This window comes from Dicentrarchus labrax, unplaced genomic scaffold (assembly GCF_905237075.1).
Source record: "Dicentrarchus labrax unplaced genomic scaffold, dlabrax2021, whole genome shotgun sequence".
NCBI classification, from domain to species: Eukaryota; Metazoa; Chordata; class Actinopteri; family Moronidae; genus Dicentrarchus; species Dicentrarchus labrax.
In genome coordinates this window covers 32,612,804-32,620,273 of record NW_026136721.1, presented here as the reverse complement: position 1 = coordinate 32,620,273, position 7,470 = coordinate 32,612,804, and positions in this window count along the sequence as shown.

Below are 7,470 nucleotides of genomic sequence, written 5' to 3'. Positions count from 1 at the left end.
GGTATGTTTGTTTCTCAAATGAAACGAGGAAACTGGACTGGTTTAATGTTTTTAGCAACAGATTTGGAGTTTGGACGAAGAGGGGAATGTGCAACAGCAATCCATAATGTTCAAATAGCAACTCATCACATTAGGAAAACAACACAATCTTGGGGGTCTGGACAGCTCATCTAGTGGAGTTGGTGCCCCATGCACCAGGACTGGGTCCTTGTTGCAGTGGCCCAGGGTTCAAATCTGACCTTCAGCCCTTTGCTGTGTGTCATTCTCTCAAAAAAGGCAATAAAAGACTCACATGTCACATGATGTACACATTATCTGGGAGGTTCTCATGGTTGTGCCTGCTGCCATGGTCCTGCTTGACCTCCACTGCCACTATTACTGATAATAGTTATTATTATTATAATTATTATTATATATTATTGTGACTGTTGTCGGCATCGTCATCATCATCATATCATCATCATCAACATCAACATTATTAGTTATTTCTACTAGTATAGTTGTTGCTATTGGTATTAAGATAAGATATGGTAGACTTTATTGAACCCACACTGGGGAAATTCACTTGTTACAACGGCTCCAGATATAGCATAGCAGTTAAGAAAAAAGAAATACACATTAAAGAACAAAATAAAATAGAAAAATACAAGATATAAAGAAAAAATAGAATTAGGGTTGTATACACACCATATACAGTTTTTATACAGATGTGATTTGGGTTAAAATAGAATATTTCACAGGTTACAGAAGGAGGTAGGGGCATGTAAAAATAAAGCAGAAGAATATAGGCTACACAGGGCTATGAACATACAGTACAGGTCTAAATACTGTGTGCATGTAAGAAATTATATAATATATATGTATGTAAATTGTTGCTGTGCATCTTCATCTATGTCTCTGTCCTTCTCTCACACCCACCCCCTCTTTGAATTGAATACTTACAATTCAATAATAAAATATACATTATTCTCTAATTCTGCATGATGAGTACTTTTACTTTTGGTACTTTAAAACAGCAACAAGGAAAAGTTAATTTTGTGTTGATTCTGGTGGCCCCTGTGGACAATGTTTCCACCGCCTCACTGATTCCAAGGGGAATCTGACTAAATCTGACCCTGTGGCATAAGGAATGGTCTTGTTTGCTTATGTAGGTCATATAAAGGGCATGAGTATTAAATTGAGACTGTTTCATAACCACTTCTTGTTGTAGGTTTAAGTATATTTTGATGGTAATACTTTGTTACCTTTACTTGAATGCATGACTTTGACTTGTAACAGAGCATTTCTGCTGATATTGTTACTTTTACTGAAGTAAATGATCTGAGTACTTCTTCCACCACTAAGTTTGTACAAATTCTTACTGAAAGCTTTTACACACTATGATGATTGAAGCCAAAAGTGTATGTTATTCTATTTTTGGTCAGAAACCAGCCACACACACACTTACTCTTTGCTTAAAGAATAATTCCAGTTTGTTACAAATTTTGATGTATTTTTGTAGCCCTGACCATCATTTCTATCAGTTATGATAACATCAGACAATAGTATAATGGTATTATTATTGACAGGAATGAGAATAAGACCCATGTTACCATAAACAGGAATTATCTTTTAACAGTCGTTGACTGCCTGCTCCCTTGACTGTCCTGAGATACTCCTTTGTGGGTTGAGAAAATTCTCATTTTGCTGACAAATCTCTTTCAGACACCGGCTGGACTATGGGAAAAATACATTGTCATCAAGATAACATCAAGTCCGCTTTTATTACTTCCACATTTTTTAAGATTTCCTACAAAGAGAAGTGTGCATCTTTTTTCCTTCCCCTTTATTACGTTATCTTTGTAATTGTTTTCTTCGTTCTTTGTTCTGCTCTTCTTCTGTCTCCTTTTTCTCCCTTTATCCTCTAAAAATTTCCATCTTCCTCTGAATTTTCCCTTCTTGAATTAGTCTCTTCTCTTCTCCTCCTGTAAGTCATGACCCTGCAGTTTGGTCCACTGGCCAATAGGCATCTAGGTGTGAGGCTGTGTGGTGTAATGAACCAATGAGGGTGAGCCAAAGTTCAGCCAGGTCAGCAAGGCCAGACAGACTCTCTGCTACTGATGAACTGTGATGTGTGTGTGTGTGTGTGTGTGTGTGTGTGTGTGTGTGTGTGTGTGTGTGTGTGTTCATGCAGGAGTGGGCATGTACATGTGGCTGCCTGCCATGCCTGCGGTGTTCCTCTGACGAGTGTGTGTGACTGTGTCCGTGTGTTGTGAAACAAATGGAGAGTGTGTCTGCTGGCACGGTGTCCCCATGTGAGCGGCTTAATGAGCTGGTAGCTGGCAGCCAATCACGGTCACCGGCAACCTCCGAGGTCACACCATGGCGTCGTGTGTAAACAGTGCGGTCGGCCCACCTACATTTGACGCACACCTGACAAGACGCACACACACACACACACACAAACACACACACACATAGTGGAGAGGTTACAGTGGTTAGGGCACAGTTTTAGCAGATAAACACACACAGATGCTTACAAGAATATATGCAGACAGGATACATTCACACACATGCAGACACACCTTCCTGACTCACCACAGTGTGTTTATGTTTATGTGTGTGTGAGATGTCATCCCTTTTACCTGAGGGGAGACGAAGTAAGATTCCCCTTAAAATTATTCATTATGACTAGCTGAATGTGCACCTACTACACAAACTCACGCAAATACACACATGCACACACTTGGTTCTGTCGCTTATACTATTTTTTTCATATATATCACACATTCCTGTCAAATCAGCAAAATGATCTGAAGTTTCAACAGCAGTTTGAACAGGAGGGTAAGAAAAGACTAAAGCAAGGACAAGGACAGATGGAGTTAAAGAAATGAGATTAAAACAAAAAGCAGAGAAAATGAAAAATAGGGTAAGCTTTCCATTAAAAATATGTTAAATGTTTCTTTGGCAAGGTTTTCACACCATTTTGCATGAGGTAAGGCCAACAGGCACATAGTCTATTTAGATTAATAGTTCCATGAATAATGATCTAAGTTAATATTGTGAGATCTCAGGTTAGTTGTTGAACATAAACAAATAATGCGAATTTTCCAACCAGTTGTCCACATCTTATGGGATATTTTACTTTTTCCAGTTAAGACCCTTTATGATTATATTGTACAATGATTTAAGCTTGCATGAAGGAAAATGAAACATTCTGTCGTCATGTAGTAATGAGGGTCAGCATGGTGTAAATTTTGTCAACTGCTCATGTCAGCAAGCATCTGTGCAGTCATGTGAGCCTGCCACTTATCCCGAGATCCAACGCAGAATAAACAGAACTGTCTGTGTACCTGTACAACTGTCTGTCTGCATCCCTTTAGGAGTACAGTACATAGTTGTATGTGAAAAGTATATGGAAGTTTTATATGTGAAATCTTCTTGTAGCCTTCTTCTGCATTGTGGCAGCAGTGGGCACCAATAACTTTTATTTTCTAATCTTATACAGCTGCTTAGAGGAACCCGTGGTTGCTGAGTGGTTTGAAGAGTAAGAGTAGTTACAAAGAGTTCAAGTTGGCACCAGCTGATGTTTTCTAATGACAATTGTTCACATGCCACAGGCCTGATGAAGGTCTGAGACTGCCGAACTCTTAGGTTATCCAAACTTGTGCACATGCCACAATGATTTTGTTTTTGTTCAGTTTATGAAATCAAAAAAGAAAATGCGTGTTTGTTTGCTGCAAACATTGTGTTTTATGTTCCATACCCTCTTTTTACATCTTTAAAAAAATCACCAAACTTTTGCATACAACTGTATATCAAATTATCCATTCTTCTGCAGTGAAACTGGGCACCAGTAAAGGTCCCCCCTGGACATGGCTTGTGAAGGTCATTGTATTTATTAAGGGTCAAATTAAGGCAGAGCACGTTGTTTTCATTTAGTCCAGTGCCTCACATAGACCGTTTCAGAACATCAGCATCTCTACACTAAAGGGCTGGGTTAGCCCCGGTTTCCAATGCAGTGTGCAATGTAGTAGAAGGTTAAAATTGGAGTAAAGAGACAAGAATTTCAGCAGCCAGTAATACGTTTGCCAGGTTTTTTGGGAGAAGAATAGGTGGGTGTCATCAGCATACCAGCGTACAAACTGTTGGTATCTGCCATCTGACAAAACATTTTTTTCACAAGAGTGAGATAAAACCTACAGCTTTATTTATTTGATCCATATTTGAGTTTGGATAGTTCATAGTTCACTAATTTGTTTCTTGATTACAAGTAAAAGACATCTTGTGATCAAAAAGTCAAATGGACTTTAGTTCATTTACTGGACATACTTTTAGTAAACCTTTCATCCTAGCGGGTTAGAAATTTTGGCTCAGTCTGCCTCTTATTGTGACAGACTGTGTCAATATTATCTGTCTGTCCCAACGGGGAAGTGAATCTCCCTCACTCCGTTTGTTTCACTCTCTGGAGGAAACCCAGTTGACCACCCCACCACACCCCACCCCACCGACAACACGCCTATGCACACAGACACCGTCTCCCTTTACCACAATAGTGTTGTCATGTGGTGAGAGTGTGTTTGTATGGGCAGGGCTAGTAGTTTGGTCTCCCTGTTGTGTGCTGTGGGGGTGTTGTGGCTCCATGTGCGGCCTTGTCTAACCCTGTAGGCTTTGTCCACAGTCCGCCCTCTGTCACAGGACACACACTTGCACACCCATGTGCACATTATTCTGAACATTTGCAAGTTTGACTCTTAAACACCAAGAGACACCAAGACAACAGGAAAACACATTCAGGCTTTGTTATGGACACTAGCTGAGAAGCTGGATTTGACTGTAAGGAGCCTTTGTGTCATATTTCCATGTTTCTCTAATATCCACCTGACATAGACCTTAACTTTAACCATTACTTAATGACGTACTTGAACTGTTTTGTTTCTTTTGGGGCTTGTGCCAGTCATGTTTTTTTTTTATCAAGTCTTGTAAAAAGAAAATAAGTTAAGTTTTAAGTTGCCATGTCCAAGTAAAGTCAAAAGTCAGTTACAAATTTTTCAAGACTGAATACGTTGGTTAATTTTAGGTGGTGATAGATGGTTCACCCAGTCACCTGCTGAGTACATTTTTAAATTGCCTGCCCTTTTCCAAACAGTTTCCTACAGCGACTTCCTAGATGGTGCTGTGTAACAAATCATATGAACAGATATGATGGACAGATGAATGACTATCTCATTGTTACAGGATTTTACCAGTTCAAACCTTTCTTGCTTTCAGTTCAGTGAGTCAACTGTCACAAAAGTCAATTCCAAGTCTCAAGGTAACTTATGTGACATACAATAAATCTGGTAAGAGTCCAAGTCTCAAGTCTAATTCAAACCTCTACCCTAAAACCAAGTCTTAAAACCTCAAGAATGTCTGGGAGCACCACCTAAAATGATCTCACTTTCCTAAAAAAATTCCCATTATCACGTCCTCCCAAAGATTGTACAAAAAAAGTACATACAAAGTACTTCAGCTCTGCCCTTGCTCCATATTTGTCATCATTCTAGCTCCACACACAATAGCCTGTTACTCAGTCTTCCCGCACATCATCCTGCACAATTTCCTGTTATTATCTTACAGGGAGCTGAAGTAATAATTACTGGACTTTATGTGTGGGAGAGAGAAAATCAATACAAGAGAAAGATCCTTTCCTCTTCATCCATCTGTCACACTCAGAATTGATTTTCTCTCCCACAAACAGAAGTTACACTTTCTTGCTACATTTCGGCAGATTGGTTGGATGCCATCATACAAGAATCTTTCTTTTTACCTGGCTATATAATGGCCACATTTGCACTAAGTGTCATAACGAATATGTTCTTTGTCCACAGGGAAATTAACTTTCCTCCACTGGTAGCTCAGTTCACAGGGTCTGAACAGGATTTTGACCATGCACTCATGCTATGTCTGAAAATACTTGAAGAGAGTTTATTTGCTCTGGGACCCTAAGTCAGTTGTTCATTAACCCTGATTTCAATCCTTGGAAAAAACCTGGAGTGGCACCAGAGGCAGCAAATCCCCAGGACAGCTATAAGTATTTTAAGAACCAGTTTATTTGTCCCAGAGCCCTTGGTTACGGTAACTAGTTATTACCTCATTTCGAGATACCAAGTTAGTTTTGGAGAAGTGAAAAAAGAAGTGCATGCTCATACATTTCTTCTCCCAGTACTTTTGTTCACTGAGAAGTGCTAATATAATTTTTTTCCCCTCCCATATTACTTATTTTTTCATCATGCTCCTCTTATCACGTTGCTCTGCACTTATTCTTCACATGAAAACAGGAGGGAAGCAACATAGAAAGAGGAACTGGTCTTTCTTCCTAACCAGAACTATATTTGTCTCTGGTTTCTTGGGGTATGTGGTGTAATGCGGCACCCATGTTGCACCATTTTGCATGTACTCACATCCTCAAAACACATACACACTTTTCCTGATGGTTTGTTATGCGGGAGTCTCACCATTAAAAATCTTTCATGACTAAATAACTGAAAGTAACCTCAATTCATGGTTATATCAGTCAATTGGTTCCTTTTCTTGTTAAATTCCATTTAAGATTCATGAATTCACAAAACTAGTTTAAGCTGTATCTATTGACTATAAGTTAGAAGTTACAAAGAAACAGGACAAAGTAATTTTACCAATCAATAAATACATCAATGTTGCCATTTGCAGCACTGAATAGTATTTATTCAATTAAATTCAAAGGTGTTTTATTGGCATGGGAAACAGACGTTTAAATTGCCAAAGCACGTGCAAAATCTATGTATGTAAAGATTAGTAAGAAAAAGAAATTACAAATTAAAAAGTAAATGTCCTCCCTTTTATGGACACCCCTCTCATACTTGCATGTGTACATGCATACTTTTGTTCTGAGGCTGGTTTCATGGTTTGGCCCAAACCCCTTTGTTCCAATGAAGGGAAATCTCAATGCTACAGTATATATGATATTTTAGACAATAGTGTGTTTTTAACTTTGCGCAACAGTTTGAGGAGGGCCCTTTCCTGTTCCAACATGACAATTGTGCACAAAGCAGGGGCCATAAAGATTGGTTTATCCAGTTTTGTGTAGAAGAAGTTGACTGGCCTGCACAGAGCCAAGACATGAACCCCATCCAACAGATTTGGAATGAATTTGAACACCGGTTGTAAGCCAGGCCTTATCCAACATCACCAATGATTCAAAGCCTGCTAGTTAGTTCAGGCAGTCAGCTCAAGTTCACTTGGCATTCTGTTCTCACCGTGACATATCTCTAATGCATCCTCTTGATCATGGCAGTGTACTTGAGCCATCAGTGCTCTGCCCACTCTTTTGCTGCTGTGTCTGCTGCCACACCACTTACCTGAAAGCTTTACTGACAATTGCTGCTATAGCTGCCCCCGCATCAATGCTGTACATATTCTGCAGTCAGTTTATTCCACCACTTGAGTTGCTGACTGAAATACTCTTGTAGT